Raw genomic sequence first — 24,037 nt, forward strand, 5'->3', positions numbered from 1 at the left:
AATTTGCATCTCTTGTTGCTATATTCTTAAAAGGAATCTCTCTGTGTTGAAATGGAAGGATAAATATGAGATGGGCAATTTGCCTTAATAGCCTAAAGACAACACATCTATCCCCCCGCATGCCCAGATGTTGGAATGGATATTGATTATAGATAACATTTATTGAATGCTTACTATGTTTGCATGTACTAACATGATTAATGCTCACCATAATCCTTTGAGGTAAGTACCCCGATTGTGTCCATTTTACAGATAAGGAGAGTGAGGCACAGAAAGGTTAAATAATTTGCCAAAGTTTACATGTTAGTAAATGGAAGAGCCTGAATGTAAACCCAGACATCCTGGCTCCAGCAGACTGAGCTATCTCGTTTTAAATGTACAACCTCAGTTCTACGTGTTTTACCATTATCCTTTACAATTACAGAATGCTTTTTTGTCTATAGACCATTATCTCATTTTTGCCTTATAACCTAGGCAGCAATATTATCTGTATTTTACAGATGAGCACACACAGCCAAAGAGTTTAGTGACTTGCTCAAAGACTGTAAGGGTTAAGCCGGTTTCGGGGCCCCATCTTCTAACTTTCACCGTGGTACCCACCCATCCCGGGGCCTCCGTTTCCTCATCTCTATGCAAAGTAGCTAAGGATCCTCCAGTCCTCAACAGCTTGGATCTCTGTACTAAGTATTCTTTCACCTATTTATTGGATACTTCTCTAGACTGTAAACTCCATGAGAACAGGGGCAGGACATCATTGCCTCCTGTGATCCCCACGTCCAGCACAGAGTGGGTGTTCAATAAGTGTCAATGTGCCAGGTACAGTGCTAAGTGCTGGGAGTGCAAAAATGAATGAGGCTTGGCCTGTTAGTCACAGGTGAGGCTCTCAGGAGGCCCCTTTGCAGTTACGTGGCCCCTGCAAGCCCCACAGTCATTATGTGGACAATGGCTCCCACTGTTAAAGTCCACCAAAAGATAATTGACCGTGACGTGAGTTATGTGTCCCAGGCTGAATGGCGCCAGGGTCGATTACTTTATTTTAGAGGCCACAGCAAAGAGGGCCATTTGCAATGTGGGGCTCACATCATTAAAACAACATTTAAGGATTTTATTGTAATCGAAGCAACGGGTTTCCAGTGCGGAGCAGCTATCAAAGTAAAACAACTTGTGCTCTAAACACATCTCCCCAAACTCTCAATAGGACTCAGAGGACACCAGGGAATAGAGCTCTGATGGATAGAAATGGCGTGTCTGATCTGTTTAACTCAGTCACAAGACAAACTTGACCAGCATTTCATCTCTGTCCCAACAAACCTAAGATAACCATCTCCAAGAGATAAAAGTGATTTTTACCGTGTTGACACTCAGGTTTGAAGCTCAGCTTGTTTAGGGTTGCTGGATAAAATACAGGATGCCCAGCTAAATTGGAACTTCCAATGAACAACAAATAATTTTTCATGTAACAATGTACCAGGCAATATTTGGGATATACTTCAAGTGTTTGTTGCTCATATGAAATTCAAATTTACTTGGGCACCCTGTATTTTTATTTGCTAAGTATGGAAACCCTAAGCTTATTGCAAAAGCCAAGCAAATAAAACATCTGTATGTGACTGACCTTGCCTATTTGAAATCGGATAAGATATAGAAGCCAAGGAAGAATGGGAGATTAGGCCCTGAGTGAGGTCTGGCTTTTGGAGGACGTAGACCTACTGTCCTAGACACAGCCTCTGTCATTCATGAGCACGCCAGAGGGAAGGATCATTTTGAACATTTAAGTGTAATGGCCCAGATGCGGGCTCTGGAGTGAGACTGCGGGGATTAAACTCCAGCATTCATCAGTTACTAGCTGTGTGACTTTGGACGTGTTGCTTCCATTTTGCCTGCTTCTGAATGTGTGAAATGGACATAACATTAGTCCCCATCTCATAGAATTTTGTGAGGACTAAATGATTTGCTACAGTGGCTTTAGTAAGCTTTCAATAAACGCTTATCAACTCCACTACCACCATCAACAATCCCACTTCCACAGACACACTGGCTTCAACTAGCAGTTCAGCTAGCTGCAACTTTCCCCTGGATGTCTGTTTCCTTATTTAAAACATCTCAATGCTAAAGAATAGCTGATTCTACTGCTGGAAAGTCACAGAAGTTTGTTCCAAAAACCCTTAAAGAAGGAGGTGATGATGGTTGGGCCCACATTGCACTAAAATAACCAGGTGAAAAAGTAAAGGCTTAGCTGAAAAATTCAGTAGAGATAGCTATTCAGAACACTTTCCATCTCCCAAAAGATGTTTTGGTGAAGATTTAGCGCTTAGTGAAACAGGTTTCTGTAGCCAGACGCAGCCCAAGAGTAACTCAACCATCCATCCGTACATCACTAAAGACAGCTAATATATTGCTGGTCTGTTTCTTTATGCCTTTAGACTCACACCTTCTGTTCAAACAAGTGAAGTCCAGTAGTAATTCTCACCGGAAGGCTGCAAAACTGTGGGAAGGAATATCATTTTAAGGGACTCCATTTATGATATAAGAAGCCATTGTAGCATGTTGTTAATTTTACGCACACAGCGGACTGCTGAAAAGCAAGGAGCACTTGTAGGAAGCCAGAAAAAGATCTCCCGAGATCACTCCACTAGGTGATTGAGTGTCCTTGCCTGGTGCTTTTCAACAGTCAAGACCGGTGAGATATGTGAGCTACATGCCGCACACTCCTTTAACCTTTTGAATCAACCTCGTAACTCCAGCTCTCCCATAATTCTTCAGTGGATGTCTTGAACCAGTTGTAAGATGCCAGAAATCTCTTAGCCAAAAATACTCTATTTACCCGTAATGGAATATCTTTAAGCTTGCCTTGTATGATTTATTTTGTAGTCTCCACATTTTAAAGAGTTTTTTTTTAAGTAAAATTAAGCCCAATGATATTTTATTACATCCAGAACATACAACTTGGATACCTAGGGAAGGGTAATTTGATTCATTTTCAAAAAGTCTAAAAATCACTTTCGAATCATTCCTTTAAAACTACCTCACAACAGTGTAAGGACTTAATTAGTGTTTCTTTCTCTAGAGCACCATCATATGAAGATTTTAATGGATACAAAGTTCTGTGAAAATATTGTTAATAAATAGGCAGGTACAATAACAAGAAAGACAGTCTTTGTAGATAAGGGTCACTGAGGAATCGCTCATACATTGCATCATTAACTCTGCTGGAAATTCAAAAGTGAGAAGTGGTTTATAATTTCCCCATTTTATTTTGATATGCACTAAATAAGCAATATGCTTTGCATAACTCTAAATGCATCTCCTAACATTTTCTTCTAACACAGTATTTTTTTAAAAGTGCTACTTAATCCTGCCATAGACTTAATTTTTTTTTTTAGTTTTTTAAAATATTAAGCACTAGAATAGATCACAAAACAGATCTTAGTACCTGCAAATACCTTGAAAGAGCTTTGCCATTTTGGGGAATTGCTTGTAAGAAGCTGTCTATCTTGCTTTCTTCAGCTGTGGTCTGGTTTTGTTTTTGTTTTTGAGGAAGCCCTAAACTAGTCTTCCTGAAAGCACTCTAAGCCTAAGGGGTGTCCCCATTTGCCCTCACCCCTGCTATTTAAAAAAACTGTCTAATTGCCCCACTGGCAATTCATGGACTGCACTCTTGTTTAACTTTCTATTGCCAAGTTTGGTTATTTAAAAATCTTGACTATAGCCAAGACTAAATTAAGTTATTTCAATTCCTCAAGGTTTGCCTTTTTCACCAGGTATCCGATGCAATTATCATCAATGGACTGCTGGCAAACTGACTCTCAAAGGAAAAAAAAAATAGCCTTGATTTGTAGTGTGTGCTGATTTCCATGGTGTAAATATTCCCAGCAGAGCCAATTGTAAGCTATCAATGATTTAGCAACTGACTCCAAGAATTCCTGAATATTTAATAATCTGCTCTCTCAAATCCACACAAACCAGCTCCAGCACATCAATAGAAGCTGTTGTCAATAACTTTTCTACAGACCACCCGTAAAATTGTGAATTATTTCCTTACACTGGATATTAATTGGCATTTAGTCCTTCATCATGGCACATAAAATTTATTTTAATTTATTTAACATTAAAGAGTGCCTGCTATAGACAAGATGCTATGCTAGTTCTGTGGGGATTGCAAAGATCCAAACATGATCCCTGATTTCCAGAAACCCACAGTCCCTCAGAAAGGGCAGACCATACACAAGAAATCATAATACAAATCTGGCCATGATTAGTGCTATATTAAAAGCACAAATTTAAACAGGAAAACAGGAGAGGAAAAAACACCACATAAACATAGCAGAGGAAAATACCTCTATTTCTAACAGTTTTAGATCAAGTTCAAGCCAGTCAGTGATTTTTTAAAAATAGAAATAGAACATTTGTGCATACTTTTAGTTAAAAGGAACAAGGAAAAAGGGGAATTTATAAAGCTTTAAACCGAGTCTCCCAAAAGATGATGTGATGATTCTGTCCCAAACTGATAATCGTAGTGAACCAAACACTCCTTTTTCTACTTCCAACAGCAAGATCATATTTCTTTTTCTGTTCCTACAGTTGAGCTTGAAATGTCATGTGACCAGATCAGCCTAGTATTAAGCTTTACAATCTCCAAATGCTGTAATGTATTCCCAACCCAACCTCCCAAAATACTATCCCATAATAAGCCAGTAGTGAACAGCACAAATTAGGAAACACCCTGTGGCAGCCACTGTAAAGTGTTTCATTGTTATCACATTTAAATGTATGAGGTCCTACTCTTCCTGGGGCACCTTTCTTCCCGAAGCACTACTTCCAAAGAAATCTTCCCGGCAACATCAACCCATGGTCCCCAGAGGAAGGAACAGGGTCTCCTGCAATGGCTGTGAGCTGGAGATGCCTTAGAGGAATGAAAAGGGCACAGGTCCTGTGGGCTGTTGGTGGTGGAGAACCAGTGAGAGCAAAACACCCAGGAGGAAGAAGCCAGAGTCTAAGCAAATAAGCTAGGGGGACCCCAGAGAAAGAGAACCAAGCATGGCTTTCTTGACATAAGAGGAACCATTTATGGCCTAAGGCATTTTGGGATCTAAGTCTGGCCACAATGCTTGCTCTTGAACAGGTCTCAGTAATGAAGGATCTTAAGGGGAAAAAAGAATGTAGAAAAGAACAACTGTTATTAGGCAAGAGAAGTAACAACAGCGAAGATAATATATCAGTTGTAAAGACTCCCAGTTCTGTTTTGTTGGCAAAGATTAGTCTGAAATGCTCAACCACCAGATCAACTGCAACCTAAGGGATGATGATGTTGAACTTCTCTGACCTTCCTGACTTCAATCAACTAAAGCTTGTTTTCTGTCCACCACCCGAGCCCCTTTATGAATATGCTAAGGGTACTTCCCTAATTTTGCTGTTCGGGAGACACTATCTTGGGACAGATCTCTGGTGTTCCCTTTGCGGCAAGTAATAAACCCTTCTTTCTCCCGATCTTTGACTTGGTTGTGTCTTTTGGCTCCACATCCACCAAGTGGTGAACCCCGTTTTTGGGTTACAAGGGTATTTTTCTGGAGACAGCATTAGGGAACATGATAACATTTAACCCAGGGAAGGAAAAATTTGATGCAGGGCCAGAGAAAAAGGGAGTGATGGAGTAAATGAAAGAAAAAGAAATCATGTCCAGCGCCTAAAGTGGTTTCTTGTGCAAAGCTGGGAAATCCAAGATGGAAGCAACAGATAAGACATCTGTCAAAATCTCTACCTAAACAAAACATTCGATATGAAGTTAAATGATGAAGACAGGAAGAAAAGATAGGAGAAGTGAAGAGCAAAATGGGGCCAGGAGGATACAGAAAAAGTCAGGTGGGAGGCTACTAAAATGATCCATGAAGATTTCAGATAAACATAACCAAGTTTGAAGACAAATGACGACGGAGAAACTGCAGCAATGAGGGCAGATGATTTCCCTCAAGGACCTACGCACAGAGGAGCATCCCATCTTAGAGAATCTGTCTTCCTCTGCCTGGCAGACACCATGGCGGCACTGAGGACAGAACAGCTCATTTTCTACCCTCTTCATCCTCCTCACTCTGGGAAAAAAGCAGATCCTGAGGCCAGCAGGAAAAGAGCAAAGTTCTTAACTGTCATTTCTTCTTACAAGGAAGAAAGAACTAACATTAACTAAACTTTGTTAGCTTACACAAGTCTACTGCAACCCTGAAAGAGATGTTATTATGTCCATTACAGAGATGAGGAAACTAAATCTCAAAGAGGTTAGGTTACACAATTTGCCCCAAATAATATACAGTTGGGATCAGAACCCAGATCTACCTATTTCAAAGTCATTCATCTTTCCTCAACAATACGCCACTTCCCAATCTAGCCACTGATGATTTTCAAAGCCATTTCTTGTCTGTTGGTTTATTTTTACTCTCATAAGAGCCTGTGATGTCCAAGAGAGATGCCATAATCCCTTTTTGAATGGTTGAGGAAACGGAATCTGAAAGTCTGTGATCAGTCTCAGTGTGAGTCTGGGGAAGGACTGACCCCCGGGGTCTTCTCGTTTCTAGGCCTTGCTTTTTCCAAGATAATATATCTCCCTTGTCACAATTAAGCTCAGTATACGGCCATATCCAGAGAACCCACTAAAACACAACTAAACTCTGTATTTTTTACCCCAATTTGAAAGTGTCAAAGATTTACTGAACATATACCACGTTCCTGGTAGTGTACTGGAGTCCAGTCCCCTTACCAGTGTCATAAATAGATTCTGGGAGAAGGGTATAGCTCAGTGGTAGAGCACATGCATGCTTAGCACGCACAAGGTCCTGGGTTCAATCCCCAGTACCGCCACTAAATATACATACATACATACATACACACACACATACCTAATTACCTCCCCCGACAAAAAACAAAGAAAACGAAAAACAAAAAAAGAGATTCCACTGACATCCAATATTAGAAGACAAATGCTTTTTGAAAATAATCTTTTTTTATGATCACAAATGATTTTTAGAAATGATCTTTTTTCTAAATAAATGACCATTTTACTACCGTGCCCAAAGTAGGTTACTTTATGACTCTGTATTTTGCCAAATATGAAATCACTTTCTTCCTGTTCTCTCCCCACTGCCACCACCCTGGTTCAGACATCCGTCACCTCCCAGACAGATCCCTCAGCTGAAATCACTGCAGAGCTAAAAATCACCAGAGAAAAGCCAAGTACAAGTCTCACGAAGAAGGACAATTTTGGCAAACAAATTAAATTATTAGATACAAGCCTGGATAGAAGAGAGCTGAGAAGAAGCTTATTATCAAGTCATATGACTACCATGTTAAGGAACAGGAATGGGACATGAATTTAAAACATACCTAGCCAAGCTGGCCATACTTTCTAATCTATCCAAATAATGTTAAAACCACAGGGTCTCAATGATCTCATTTTCCTCCAAAGGTCTTAAAAACACTATCACCTAGAATTCACCAAACACACCCAGCCATCGTTTATCCAATCCACCCTCCAGAGTGAAAACACAGATCTTACTATTTAATTTCTGTGTTCAGAAACTCTCCATAAATCTAAAGCACAGTCTCTCTACCCTTTGTTTCCCCACATCTATACTTCAACTTTGTTAGTCATCATGTGCAAATATCTTATTCATCTTCATCTTCCCCCTACCTAACACAGGACCTGAGACATTGTAGATACGGCATATTAATGTGGCATTTTTGCTTATAGGCAAAGAAGAGAAACTAAAATCAAACCTGATTAAGCAGAAAGTGGAATCTGGCTTACAGAAAATTTCAGGCACATCTTCTGCAACCTCAAAGATGTAGTCAAAGCCTTGTCTCCATCTACCATCTTCTTTTTGTATGTTAGTTTCTTCCCACGGACGGGCACTGTTTTGCAGATAAGATGGCTACACACAACCCTAGATCCGAATCTTCCCAGCAAAAAGGGGACTTCTCTTTGCTAATGCAGGAAAGTGATCTGGCCTTGCTTGAGTCACACCCTCATCCTTGATTGGTCCCCATGATCGGCCCTGTCTGAATTATTTCTCACTCTGTGGCTCTTAGGGACTGGAGGGTAGCTACAACAAACACTGCTACTGACCACTAGAACCAGGTGCATTTAGGGAGAGGAATTTCCCCCCAAAAGTCATATAGTACCAAGTGGACAAAAATAGCAAATATCTTTTAAACTCAATACATTATAAAATCTTAAATCAGTGCTTTAAGAGAGTACACCCAAGTATGCACAGAAACCACACACTGTGACCATGATGGACACTGAATATCACTGTATGTTTGAACTTGACGATTAACCTCAAAAAGGTGTTATGTGGGACAGTGCTATAGGAAGAGCTTCCCTCATGGGAAAATGTCAAACAATGATGGCCTCTGTTACCCAGCACTACCAGGAGCCCATGATTTCCTCAAGACAGCCGGCTGAAGCTAACTTTAACTTGGAACATTGTGATTAAAGTCCCTCCCTTTGGTTAATTCCCTAGGCTCCAACCAACACCCTTTCCTGGGTTAGAGATCCTGTCTGTGTGTGGAGAGGTGACTAAGATTTGACTAAGCAGTTCAACTCTAATCCGAATGCCTCTGACCATTTAATTCCAGCTGTCAGGGGGGGAAAAAAAGCATTCATAATGCAGAAATGATAGGGTTCAGAGGCTGGATCTGGCAGCCTGCTCAGCCACCTCTGAGTAGACCTTCCAGATGAGGGTGTACGGTCACGGAGTTCACAGAGGTGTTAAGTACCAGAGCATTCCTGAAAAAAAAAACTCTTTGGAATGAAGGTTTGAAAATTACATTCATTTGAAAGTCAAGGAAAGCCTAAAAGGCAAGCCACTACCACTGGCTTTTTGCAGCACAAACAGCAACATAGTCTGTCCCTGGGAAGGTAAAACCCCCGCAATGACAGCCTTGTCTAGACGCGCCCCGTCTGCAGGTCAGTCTGGTTCCCCTGTGCCCACCAAGAGAATGGAGGACACTCAGAGAAGGGACACATGATCATCTTTCCTGATTCTCTGGCCACGTTCTGCCCACAGCAATCAAAAGTTTATGTAGTTAAAGGATAATCAGAGGCAAAGTATATTTCCTTAAAAGAGTCTCAAAAGTCAGACATTTTCTAATTATTCGCTCAAGAGACTGGTCATCTTGAAAGAAAGTTTCCAGACTGTAGCTTCTAAACTATCCTTAATACCTTTATTCCTTCAGTGAAGACCGACAGTAGAGGCAAGGAATAAGGACTTGACCACTAGACCATTTCATTTCGTCTGTTTGTTTCCTGAGTAAAGCACGAATCGCTGCCTTCATTCAATGCATCACAACCCTTCGTGGTTAAGACTAAATCTTGGTTCACGAGACAGCAGATTTCAAATCCCAGTTCTGGCACGTGTCAGCTCTGACACCTTGGACAAATTACGTAAACTTGATAAACCTCAAGTGATGTAAGGTGATGGCATTAAACCTATTTGACAGGATTGCTGAGAGTATTAAATTAGGTAATACATACCAAGTATTTGGGACAGTGTGTAGTATAGAAGGTAACATCCAACAAATGTTACCCTTAATTTATTTCACTAAACACTGCTGAGAGTTCCCCACAAAAAGTGTGCAGCTTCAGTTAGTTCAGTAGCTTGTTCACTTGGGGTAAATTTGTGCTTATGGTTGTGATTTTACTTTACACACATATATGATAGTCACCTTTGCAGCTGAGACTTCCCTAATCACAGAGTGGAAAGAAATATGTATTATCTGACACTGTTCTATTAAAAAGGTAGTCTCACCCAGGTTTCCATGATTTCCAGAAGCTCTGGAACAAACTGGAGAATCACCAATTTGGAAACAAAATATATAACTACTCTGCTTCTAGAGTGGGTGGTGACTTGAGTGGAAAAGGCCCAATGGGAACATTCTGAAGCATTTTTAGAATAATCTGCTGCACAATCCTGGTCCCATAAAAGACCCCAGCAAGGAGAAGATGTCAGAACTCATCCTCAGTGATGACTATTCTAAACACTGAATAACCCCCTTCAGCATCAGGGAATGCAAAGTGTGTGTTTTCCTTCCATACCCATCTGAGACCCTTTGTAGAAGAAGATAGGCAGGTAGACAGGAAGGAAACTGGAAGAAGAGGGGTGGAGGAGGGAAGGAGGCGCCCACAGACCTTTAGCAGTAGGGCACAGACTCACTTTTTGAACATTCGGGGTAGAATTGCAGGACTTCATTCATACCTTCACAACTGATCCCCCCGTGATCAACAACATAGCACAGCTTGTGTTCGTGTGAGAGATTTGTTCCAGTTTTGTGGATTATGTTGGAGATAAGGTTTAATTCTTGGGTCTTACTGGCATGGTGCTATATCCCACTTGGTTACATGTGATGGTAAATATACATCTATCACAACTGATGCTCTCCATAACTCTCTGGAGGTGTGGAGATGTGGTCCTTCCTCATCCTTCCCAACATGAGAAAGCAACCATTTCCTATACTAGGTGCCCTGTCCCCATGTCTTTTTTTGACTTACTGCTACCAAAGTTACACTTTTTCCTTTCTCTAAGACCCAAGCCAGTTTATCAATAGTCTAGGACAGAGCCTAAGCCAATCCAAGGTCTAGACTTTTGTGACTGGATTACTGAGATTCAGGGGAAGGGAGAGTGAGAGAGAGAGAGGTGCACACCACCTCTTCTATTCCCTTACTTAAAACTTTCTCACCCACCACCCTACCTCTAGGTATGTCAATCCTATCTCACATGACAATAAAGCTACATTAGTCAAGACAATATGATGTGCCATAAAGATAGATTTTATATATATATACACATACATATGTGTGTGTATATATATGTGTGTGTATATATATATATGTATATATATATACACGCACACATACATCAGTAGCACAGAAGTAAACCTTTAATTTATAGTTAATTGAATTTCAATGAAACTGCCAGGGCAACTTAACGGGGTAAGGATAAGCTACTCAATAGCCAATGCTAGAATAATTGAATATCCACATGCAAGAAAAAGAACTTAAGCCCTTACTTCACACCATACAAAAAAAATTAACTCAAATGGATCACAGACCTAAATATAATGTCTCAAACTATAAAACTTCTAGAAGAAAGCATAAGAGAACATTTCCATGACCTTATGTTAGGTAAAAAGTTCTTAGATATGATGCTAAAACTATAAGCCATATAAGAAAAAAAATTGATAATTTTGACTTTATCAATTAAAAAAGTTTCATTCTTCAATGAACCATTAAGAAAATGAGAAAACAAGTCACAGAATGAAAGGGAATATTTGCAAATCATGTATCTGATAAAGACTTGTGTTCAGACCATATAAAGAAAACTTTTGATTCAATAATAATAAGATTAACAACCTAAGTTTTAAACAAGCAAACATTTGAATATATATTTCTTCAAATAATATTTACATGAAGAGCTACTGAGCATATGAAAAGCTGCTCAACAGGATTAATCATCAGGGTAATGTAAATTAAAACAACAAGATCCCACTTTGCACTTACTAAGATGGAGATATCAAAAAAGAATGACAATGCCAAACGTGGCAATTATGTGTAGAAACCAGAATATTTTTGACAGTTTCTTAAAAAGTTATATACACTTATCATATGACCCCATAGTTTCTCTCCTAGATATCTACTCTAGAGAAATGAAACCATATGTATTCGCTAACATGCTTGTGGACGTGTGCTGGGAGAATATCAGTGGTATAGGATGAATTGTGGGCTCCCAAAATTCATATGATATTGCCTTAACCTCCTGTGCCTCAGAATATGACTATTTGGAGATAGGGTCTTTAAAGAGGTAGTGAAGGTAAAATGAGGTTATTAGAGTAGGCTCTAATCCAATCCGACTGGTGTCCTTTTAAGAAGAGGAAACTGGGACACAGACATTCTTACACACGGAGGGAATACCATTTGAGGGCATGGGGAGAAGCTGGCCACATACAAACCAGGAGAAAGACCTCAGAAGAAACCAAACCTGCTGACATCTTGATCTGAGACGCATAGCTTCCAAAATTGAAAAAAAATGAAATTCTGTTGTTTCAGCCACCCAGTCTGTAGCGCTTTGTTATGGCAGCCCTAGCAAAGTAATAAAACCAGCCTATCAGGATCTGTACCTTCTTCCTAAACAGCAAAGTGGCCTGACAGACTCACATGGCCCCTTAGTGTTCTACTACCCATATCCCGTATCATGTTAACATTGCCTAGCATCCCAAGATATTTTATCACTTTTACTTTCAGCATATCTCTTGCACAATCTTTTGAATGTGTTTCTCTTCTCAGATAAGTACTTTTCCAAAATATATTTTCAATGTGTACTTTCATAAGACAAACTTTTTGAGGTCTCACATGGCTGGAGATGTTTTTCATTGCCCCCCACATTTGGCAATTTTGCTTGATGTAAAACTCTCTATTCAAAGTTAATTTCCTTCAATATTTTAAAAATATTACTTCATTGTCTTCTTGAATCCAGTGTTGCCATTGAAAAATCTGATATCAGTCTGATTCTTGTTTCTTTTTAGGTGATCTTCACTTTCTCCCTGGAGGTTTGTAGAATTTTTTCTTTGTACTTCATGTTCTTATATATTATCACAATATGCGTAGATGTGGGTTGTCCTTTTCTTTCATGTTTGGCAATCCATTAGCCCTTTCAATCTGAGGTCTTCCTCTTTTTTTAAGTATGAGTAATTTATGTCTATTATTTCTTCAGATTATTTCCTTCCATATGTCTTCACTGTTCTTCTGGGCATCTTATTACGAGATACTGGCACTTGTACTTCCATCTGCCGTAACTATTGGCTTTTTTAATTTGTTTATATGTTTGTTTTCTATTTCCTTATACATTCTTCTGTCTTCTAAAAGAATTTCTCAATTTACTCTTCCAGTTTATTAATTTATTTTTCAGTTGTATCCCATATATTTTTCTTCATTTAAACTTATACTTTATATCTCCATTGTTTTATTATCATTTTGTCTTACAGCTAATATTTATTCCCTTGTAAGCTTAAGTATTTTTATCATATTTGTTTTAAATTCTTAGTCCACTTTTACTAATGTTTCTATCTCACAGGATACATGTAGCGCTCTGGTGTCTAGTTATCTGGGGCTTAGAGCTCATTTTTCCATGAAAGTACCAGCTGCTCTGCCCAGTTTAGACAAGTTAAAAAAGAGAGAATAAGTCCCAGTTTAGAAAGCCTAGGTACCACCAAAGTGATGTGAATTACTCTAATTTGTAGCCAACTGATCAGGCAGCTCCTCTGGTCGGGACTCCTCCTTGAACCTCAAGAGCAAGATGTACTAGGGAGAAGGCAGTGTCCCAAGGCTTTAGTCTGTGAGCCCCGTGAGTCTCAAGGGTAGGGACAAGGTAAGCTTGCCAGCCAGCACCTGTTTTCACGAACTCCTCCCCCAGCAATCCTTTTCTGCTGCCCTGCTACTACCTGGGGTCACCTATCTCTGCAGTGAGTGGGCGGAACAAGAGCAGAAGAGAAAAAGCTTCACTAACCACCTTAGGACACATTCATCCTCTGGCTGCAACTGACCTGCACCAGCACAAGCGGTCTTCTGTCCCCTCAGAGGTTTATTAAAATCTGTTGGTTGGTTTTATTCCTTCATTCTATTTATTTATAATCTTTTCTTCAGGATTACTTTTGGGGAAAGGGTAGCATCTTGACAGGAACCAAATCTTCCTGCGTAAGTTAGACATGGACTCACCACCATTGATAAATGCATGTGAAATTATTTGTTCGCTTATAATAAGACTGATAAATTAAATTAAACGAAGATTATACTCTAACCCCCCAACACCGATCCCAAGTGTCACTGCAATTATCTCTTTTCTTCCATTTAAAAATCAATCTCTAAAAAGTCCATGTCCTTTAACACCCTAACCCTGTCAGTCTGTGTCATTCATTCACTGCCTCTCTGTCAAGAGCTCCAGTGGCCACATTCCTGACAGGGTTTCGACAGGTTCTAGGATGTCAGACATGTTGATTAGCATTTCTATTTGCCTTTAGCCTGTTAAGAATTTGCTAATTAAAGTTACAAAAAAAACCCTCCCAGTTTCAATCAGTCACTAGCATAAAATTATCCACATTGTTTCTAATACAGCAATAATTTTCCTCGTAGAACATTTCAGTCTGTCATTTCCTCAGAACTCAGTCAAGCTTCCTGAGTATTGGCCACATTCATTTAATTCACAATGGTTCCTTCAGTTCACGCCCCACTAACTGAATTCCTTCAGGCACCTTCCTGCTCAGTTAGCTTCGGAATGTGGTGTAGAAGAAACAGCACTAAACTTTAGGGTCAGGTTCTCACACGTGCTCTTACTAGAAACTGTAGCAAAATCACTTCATTGTCCTCAGTTTTTCATCTACAAAATGGGGTCAAAATTGGAAAGACTGACATAAATAATCATAAATGTTCCAAATTCTAGAGTATACATACTTTATCCAGGCTCAACTTAAGCTCATATGTATTTCTACAGACTAGTTAATGTCATTTTCTACTCACTCCTTCAGGCTATCCTTTTTTCCCCTCCTATAATTATTCAGTGCATCCCACACAGTTCAAATATTTATCCACCCTCCCCAAAATACATAATGAATTCAAATCTGTTGGTTGGTTTTATTCAAAGTTATGAGTTTTTGTTTACAATTTATGTACACTATTTACAATAGACAAGACATGGAAGCAACCTAAATGTCCATTGACAGATGACTGGATAAAGAAGATATGGTATATGCATGTGTGTGTGTGTGATGGAATACTACTCGGCCATAAAAAAGAATGAAATAACGCCATTTGCAGCAACATGGATGGACCTAGAGTTATCATACTAACTGAAGTAAATAAGAGAGAGAAAGACAAATATCATATGATATCACTTATATGTGGAATATAAAAAATGACACAAATGAACTTATTTACAAAACAGAAACAAACTCATAGACATAGAAAATAAACTTATGGTTACCAAAGGAGAGAGGAGGGAAGGATAAATTAAGAGTTTGGGATTAGCAGATACAAACTACTGTGTACGGAATAGATAAACAACAAGGTCTTACTGTATAACACAGGGAACTATATTCAATGGCTTGTAGTAACCTGTAATGAAACAGAATACATATATATATATATATATATAAACTGAATCACTATGCTGTATACACAAACTAATATAACACTGTAAGTCAACTATATTTCAATTTTTTAAATGGGGAAAAAAGAATTAAAAAGGGTTTTATTATCATAATTTAGCAATTCATCATCTCGAACTTATAGAGCAGAATCCACCATTAAAAATTTCATTATGGCTAAGCTCCTATCATTATTCCAGACCACCATCTCCGGCCAATTCAAAAATCTTAGGAAATACTTTTTTTAATGTCTTCATTTAGCCTTGACCAATGAACCAGAAATCAGAGTAGCCTGCTTGCCTGACAATGCTTTTGGAAATGCACTGAATTATTTTGAAACTTCTTAAAAAATGTTTGGGTTCAGTGTAAATTGGGAGCAAAGGATGACATTGGCTCCTAGTTTATTTAGTAAAGGCAGCTGCCTTTTTGAAGTACAACTAAGCTGAACTGCTACACAAAGTTCAGTATGCCAGGCTCTTAGCACAAAGCAACTATTTTTGCAAGTAACTTATTTTTCAACAGCATAATGCTTGTAGATTCTGGAAGCTGCTGAGAGAATTTCCTAAGCTCTCACAAATGATTGGATTCATGAGCACACTGGTCCAGTAGTTTCATCAAAGTTAAACAGGAAAATCTCAGCCAAGAAGTCCCAAAGCACACTCAGTTTCTCTTCAGGGTCTTCCCAAGTTGTCCTTCAGACCAACTCCTTGAATTCCAACATCAATGACATTTTTCAGTTTATGCTCCCAGGTCATGATATTTGTGTGATGATCTCTGACTATAAGCTTACAAACATTGAGTCTCTTGTGACTTTAACAGATAAAATGTGCAGCCTGTCTATAATATTTGAGCTCTTTTTCTGATTAGTTTAATTTGTAAACTCCAAAATTGCCTATATTTGCTTAAACATATCCTCAAGTGTGTGTGTGTGTGTGTGTGTGTGTGTGTGTGTGTGTATAGATAGCTGTATCACATTACGTGTACACTAAAGTGTATGCCAGGAGTTAGCAAATATTTTCTATAATGGGTCAGATAGTAAATACTTTTGCTTTCGTGAGCCATAAGGTCTCTGTCACAGGTACTCCACTCGGACATTGTAGCTCAGAAGCAAAGACAGAGAATAAACACATCAATGAATGGGCATGGCTGTGCTCCAACACAACTTTATTCAGAAGACATTCACGGGCTGCAGTTTGCTGACCCTTTGTCTTGGCAGCCTTTCCGTAAAACAACGAGTCCAAGTAATTTTGTACGTAATCTAAAAATGGGCTGGGTTTTTATTTAGCCAAGTGTTAAAGTCTCCGTAAAGAAAGAGAATAGTTTGTATTTTTACTTCAACACAAACAAGCAAGCAGAGATGTATATTGGATTTAGGGTTTTCTTATAATGATTGGAAAGTTAAACACTGTTATGCTCAAATTCAATAATCACTATCATTTATATAAGGCTTTCCAATTTATAAAGTTCTTTGATGCCCTTTATTTCATCTAATCATTGAAAGAACACTAAGAAATAGCTGGGCTTTTTTTTTTTTTAATCTTCTTATTTTGTAGCTGAGGAAACTAAGAGTTTCATGATTTACCCAGAAAGCACTGAAGCCAGTATTTGAACAAAGGCCTGACACCAAAATCATACAACCTTCACCGTTCCAAAACAATGATAGCAAAAATAGCAATCCTGCTTTCAACAATAAGCTTGAAGACATATTTGATGAGCTCTGAATCCAGCAAGTGAGAATGCCAATCAGTTGGCATTTTTTTATTTAATACCCAAATCAATAAACAAAGCTGCAAATCAACACAAAGATGCAAATCAACATACACTGTTGTGTATAGCAGTATGTACCACACAAAACACACCCCTAATTTGTATCTGACAACACAATCACAAATTCAAAATAAGGTTAATTGTAATAAACTGTTCGAGTGAACTTTTCCCAGCTCCTGGTGATGACCAATTCCTTTTATCTCAATATTTTAAAAAAAACTATCTAATAATCCATTTTAGGATTTTTTTTTTAATCTAGAAAATTCAAATGTATTTGTCCATAGTTCCTATATTACAGATTTATGTGTAGAACTTCCGGCACTTCTCCAAATTTTCATAGTAAGTTGATAATTATTGAAATGATTCTGTTACTGCATCTTCCAGTTTTTCCAGTACACAAAGTTGAGTGGTGTGTAAGCCTGAGACAGGAATGTATTATGAGCTGTTAACTGAGTTCTTAGTAGCTGCCCCCTAAACTTAAGTGCCGATTTAAACTTAAGCAAGTGAATGCCAAATTAGAAAAAAGAAAGAGAAAAGGAAGGAAGGAAGGAAGGGAGGAAGGGAGGAAGGAAGGGAGGGAGGGAGGAAGGAAGGAAGGAAGGAAGAAAGGAAGGAAGGAAGGAAGGAAGGAAGGAAGGAAGGAAGGAAGGAAGGAAGGAAGGATAAAAACTGATACATTTCTGCCTTCTCTGCTTTGGTTAACTTAAATGCCTTTCTTTTATTGTTCTTAGTATAAAGATACTTGTTTGGAAATTTATGTCTATAGTTGCAGAATTTTAAAAATATAAACGCATTTTCCACCCTTGCCTCCCAGATCTCATTTTTATTGGCTGTGAACTTTCACCTATTCCCCTAAAGATTTGTACTTCTGTGCCTGCTTTTTCAAAATACGCTTTATTAATCTATAGATAAAGGAGGGAAAAAGGGTTTTATCCCTCAATAATCACTACGTTTTTCCATAAAAAATCAAATTAAGTTGTTTCTTAGGATCCTGCATATTTAATCTCAGAACACAACTGTAATGTGTTTCAGCAGAAAATGCTTATAACCCCTCTGCCCCCCAAGTGCTGTGTGATTGTGCAAAAAGTTCTAAACTTCTGAAAGTCTCACTGCCTTATTTGGGGCATCCCAGAATCAGACCGGAGACAAGGATTTTGAAGCAAGTAACTTATTTGAGGTGGTGGTGGTGGGAGGGGTGATCCCGGAAGCATCATGAGCTAGTGAGCTAGTGAAGTGGGCCAGGGAAGGGACTGCTGGTCCTTCCCACCCCACCCAGGCCTCTCTGTGAGACTGTGTAGAACTCAGCTCAGAACTGTCCCATCAAAGGGCGTGGGAGCTGTGGTATTTATACACCTACTCCTGTCTGTCACTAATTGGAGGCTGCTCCTGAAATGTTAGCTCTGCTGCAATTCTGGCCTGCCTGGAAGTCAAAGGCCACTCTCACACAGAGAGGCGACCCGAGAAGCTGACCTCGTGCAGGAAAACCTGCCGCAGATAACTCCCCACCTAAAACAAAGGCATGTGAGTAAGGGCACAAACAGAGCTTGCTCTGCTCAGTTTTCTCCTTTTCTAATGGGGATAAAAATATTTGCCTCAATTACCTAATGATATGGTTGAAAAGATTAATCACAACTTATAATTATACACCACTTTGTACTTCACAAAGTGTTTGCACAGATATTTTGTAATACATTCTGCACACATTTCTGTAAGAATGTTACACAGTTGACCCTTGAACAGAGTGGAGGTTAGGGGTGCCAACCCCTAAGCTGAAAAAAAAATCCACCTGACTTTACAGGTGACCTTCTGTGTCTGTGGTTTGCATCTTTGGATGCAACCAACCCTGGATTGTGTGATACTGTAATACATTTTATTTTTAAAAGTCCACATATAAGTGGACCCATGCTGTTCAAGCCTGTGCTATTTAAGGAACTCTGAGGCTCAGAAAGAATGATTTGCCTCACATTACAAAACTAGCAATGAGCGAAGATGGGATTTGAACCAGGTATATATCTATCATTTCCAAGCTTTTTTCTTTGCACCATTGCATGTGTGAATATTCTTTGCTAAGTGCAAAGTACTCTGAGAATATAAGGCACAGCTATTCCTCAACAGGGGTTACACCAACTAAATAAATAAACCTATTATTAAATATTCCTCCTATTTATTATCTAGATGGTGTTTTTTATTGAAACTTAGTTGATGCACAATATTACATGAGTTACAGGTGTACAATACAGTGATTCACAATTTTTAAAGGTTATACCCCATTTATAGTTATTATAGAATATTGGCCATATTCCCTATGTTGTACAATATACACTTGTAGTTTATTTCATACTTAATAGTTTGTACCTCTTAATCCCCCAACCCCTTTATTGCCTTTCCCTGCTTTCTTCTCGTTGCTGGTAACCAATAGTTTTTTCTCTATATCTGTGGGTCTGTTTCTTTTTTTGTTAGACTCACTAGTTTGTTGTATTTTTTAGAGTCCACATACAAGTGATATCATACAATATTTGTCTTTCTCTGTCTGACTTATTTCACTTAGCTTAATACCCTCCAAGTCCATCCATGTTGTTGCAAATGGCAAATTTCATTATTTTTTATGGCTAAGTAGTATTCCAGTGTGTGTGTGTGTGTGTGTGTGTGTGTATGTATGTGTGTGAGTGTGTATGTGTGTGTGTGTGTGTATGCCATCTTCTTACAATGAGAGGCTTTGTTATTTGTAACAAGTCCCTTTCAACCACACCTGAGTCTATGTTTATGCTTTTGCTGTGGGTCCTGGTGCACATGAGATTTTGTGCGTGCCCTTTAAGAGTGAAATCTCTATTTCTCCTAGTCCTGTGCGGCTCCCGCAATAAAGCCCTATTGGCCTTCAAAGCCAAATGCTTTGGGGGCTGTCTGCCCATTGCCAAAGCCCCAGCCTGGGGAGCCTGATGTAGGGCTCAGAGCTCACATTCTTGTGGGAAAAATTCTGCAATATAGTTATTCTCCAGTTTGTGGGTCACCTACCTGGGGGGTATGGGATTTGATTACATCATGAGTCTGTCCCTCCTACTCATCTTATGGGAGTTCTTTGTTTATGTCTTTAGTTGTAGAACATTTTTTTGGTACGCTCCAGTCCTTTTCATCGATAGTTGTTCTGTAAATAGTTGTGATTTTAGTGTGCTCATGAAAGGAGGTGAGCTCAGGGTCTTTCTACCCACCAGCTTGGCCCTGAACTGTTCATATACTTTGTATATTAACTTCTTATCAGTCATATCATTTGCAAATATTTTCTCTCATTTATTAGGTTGTTTTTTTGTTTTGTTGATGGTTACTTTCACTGCGCAAAAACTTTTAAGTTTAATAAGGTCTCATTTGTTTATTTTTGCTTTTATTTCCTTTGCTTTGGGGGTCAGACTCACAAAAATATTGCTCTGATTTATGTCAAAGACTGTTCTGCCTATGTTTTCCTCTAGGCATTTTATAGTTTCCCATCTTACACTAGGTCTTTAACCCTTTTTGTGTTTATTTTTGTATATGGTGTTAGAGAATGTTCTTATTTCATTCTTTTACATGCAGCTGTCCGATTTTCCCAGCACCAGTTACTGCAGAAGATAGTGGGTTTGTTTGTTTGTTTTTTTTAAAGTCCATTAGTGAAATGAATGAACGACACAGGTATGTGTTATTTCTGACGCTGGTGTGGCCAACTGGGGAAAAGTGTATGCATATGATCAGCTTCTCTGTGAGCCACTTAATTAAGTCAAGAAGGAAGCAGTACCAAGGCACATCCAGGAACAAAATCAACCAAAAGAAAGACAGATTTATAAGCAGACTGAGAGCTCCCCCATTTTTTGTAGACTCACTATGCACATTATCTTTCTCTAAGGAGCTCGTAAAAGAAAATTAAGTCAGTCCACAGCCTTCACATAGCCTTGGCTGCCTGAGAGCTGAGAGGAGCAAAGGCTGATCTACCTTGGCTTCTGGTTGAGTCCATTTATCCACCAGAAGAGGGTCAGGAGACTCCTCTTATGAAGCAAAGACCTAGGAGAAAGGTAGAAAGCATACACCCACTGTATTCACTAACCAAAATGTTTTCATTAACTTTGCTTACATTACTGACTTGTTCTAAAACTATTTCTGTTCTAGCAAGCAGGCAGTCACTCTGGGGTTTTTCTTTGAATAGTATTGGCCCATTTACTTTGCACTCTTGTACATTAATTTCCCTTCATTTATTAGATTTCTTAAATATACCCACTGCCCACAGATCTGTGGGCATAGGTTCAAAACTAAATGGCACAATTACATGAAATGTAATAGCCAAAGAATATAATTTCATATAAGAGAAGGGTGAGTAGGTAGGGAGTGGAAGGATTTTATCAGGGGAGCCAATGCCAAACTACAAAGGTGCATCTTGAACCACACCCTGCAGGCACTAGGCACAAGGAGTTATTTGCTGGACTCAGTAAATTAGCAAAACCCGTAGAAGTCTGAAGTTGGATTTAAATTTATATGCCAGTAGTTCAAGTGAGATATAAAGCTGACTAAAAAATCATCCCTCTTTCCCTAACCTATGGTTGTATATTTATGGTCAGGAAAGCTAAGAGTAAGTCCTGGAGAAAAAAATCACAAAACTCATCTCATACAGATAGGGCTGAAGTATACAAAATGGAGAAGGAGTGGTTAATAGTTAACATTTATTGAGTACTTACTACATAGCAAGCACTGTTCTAACAGATATAGATATATAGATATGGACATATTCATCTAAACCATACAAGAACATTTCGAGGAGTATTTTATCAATGAGAGATATGAGGCACAGAGAGTTCAAGTAACTTGCCCAAAGTCACACAGCAAGTAGATGGGGGAGCCAGGATTAAATTCAGATAGTCTGACACCAGAGATGGTTATGCTATATTGACTGAAAGGACTAAGCATATGTCCATATCCCAGTGAAGGATGTGCCCATTCATATAACACTTTTTTTTTTTTTTTTTTTTTTGGCAAGGGCACCCTAAGACATCATCAAGATGGATTCAGGAATGGGGAGGCCTGTTTTCCAAGCTACTTTTTCTCTCTTCTTTGTAGGTAGAAGAAATCAACACTTCTTACAGACCTTTCCCTCCCCTTATTCTTTTCTTTTTACTCCTCCCTTTTCGTCCACATAGTCTCTTCTTAGGGGCCAATGCTGTGGCAAAGCAAGTAGGGGAAAGCCTAGAACAGGCATGGAAGAAGGAAGAGATGGTGGGATTACTCTGTTCCCACCTGAGACCCTAACCCTGATCTTGACTCTGCTGGCCTGAATATCAGTATACAATATAGATGTCTATGTTTTAAATGACCTGCATTTATTTCAACTCAATTTAAGCAGCACTACACTGTTATAAGTGAAATGGCATTGGATGAGGGATCCTGTCTCCAAAATAGTAACTTACTGATCATGAGATGATGCTTGAACAAGTTACTTCATGTTTCTGAACCAAGTTTTATATAGATTACAGCAAAATATGGTAAGGAGGTGTAACTTTATTCCATATCCTAGAGATGTTGAGTATTATTTAGCTCAAGGTTTAAAGTAATTAGAACTTCTAAAAATAAAGTAACATGGAGATGTCCAGTTTCAGCTCCAACAGGTAAAGAGCTTAGAAATCATCACTCCCATCCTTAAGACAAGAAAAAAAAAATAAAGGAAAAAAAAAAAACACCTAGAAACCAAAAACTTCTCTTGGGCCCATTAGAGAACTGAGGTTGCAGGGCAAAACAGTACCCCAAATCAAACCACTAACCACCCAAAATTGGGAGATATGGGTGAATACAAAGAATCACAGCCAAGATCTGCATAATTGAAGCAAAAGCCACTGGAGCCATAAATTGGTAGAAACCCGTGGGTAGTAATTCTGAAGAATTTCTGAAGGCGTAGTGAGGACTTGCATGAGAGGGAGAAACTCCCAGAGGCCAAAGTCAAGGAAGCTCCCTACCCTTTTGTGAGTTTTACCTCCAGGAATTCTACCAGGGTCTCATGGTGAAGAGCTAAGAAATATGTGCCCTGGCTCTGGTTGCAGGAGATGAAAAGTGACCATCTTGAAATACACCCAGAACATGGTCCATAACAATGGCCTACTCTTCAGCGGACAAGAGCTGGAGCATTATCCCACCTAAGCAGTTGAGGCAGGAGGCGTTTCCCTGACTTCACTCCTTCCAGCCTTTCTGCTTCACCAAAGGAGGGTGGAGGTGGCACTAAGAAACACTTGTGAAGGTCACAGCCCCACAAAAATATTTAAGATTTAATCATGAGCTTATAGAATGCTTCCCCTCCTCCATACCTTACCAGCACATTAGCAAGGCTCTGGTGTAATACTGGACTACAGGAGCAAGAGCTGCACAATACAGGCGTTCTTTAAGGAGGAGCTCTTAGGGAAGCCCAAAGACAACAGAAGGGGCAGAAATAAGGACACCTGAGGAATTCAAAGCTTCTTTCATCTATAAATACAGCAAACATTAAACACAGCCCAGCTCCTAGCAATCTTACCATAAAGACTCACACTAAATGCCTCTTAAGTTCCTAATACCTGATACATCATGTTTGGCTTTTAACAACAATTACCATGCTAAAAAGGCAAAAAAGAAAAAAAAACAAAAACACAATCTGAAGAGACAAACAAGCATCATGGTCAGGCTCAGACATGGTACAGATTTTGGAGTTACCAGGCAAAGAATTTAAAATATCAAATCGTATATAAAAATATCAAATCATTATGTTGTACACCTAAAACTAACATAATATGGGAAGTCAACTATGCTTCATTGAAAAATTACTAATATAAAAAATCTTTTTAAAAACAGAAGATTGGGGAAACAAAATATATATATAAAATAAAATAACTAACTATGATTAACATGTTAAGAGTTCTAAGTTTTCAAATAAAAATGTGCAAAAAGAAATGGGTAATATAAGCAGAAAGATGGAAACTCTAAGAAAGAATTAAAAGAAATGCTAGAAATCCTGTCCCTCTTTATTGTGGATTGTCCCTAAAATGTTAGCCAGGTTTTTTTCTTTTTCAAAACAAACACTGAAATGGAAATAAATAATGTTTTTGATAAGCTC

This window comes from Camelus dromedarius, chromosome 21, assembly GCF_036321535.1.
Source record: "Camelus dromedarius isolate mCamDro1 chromosome 21, mCamDro1.pat, whole genome shotgun sequence".
Classification (NCBI taxonomy): domain Eukaryota; kingdom Metazoa; phylum Chordata; class Mammalia; order Artiodactyla; family Camelidae; genus Camelus; species Camelus dromedarius.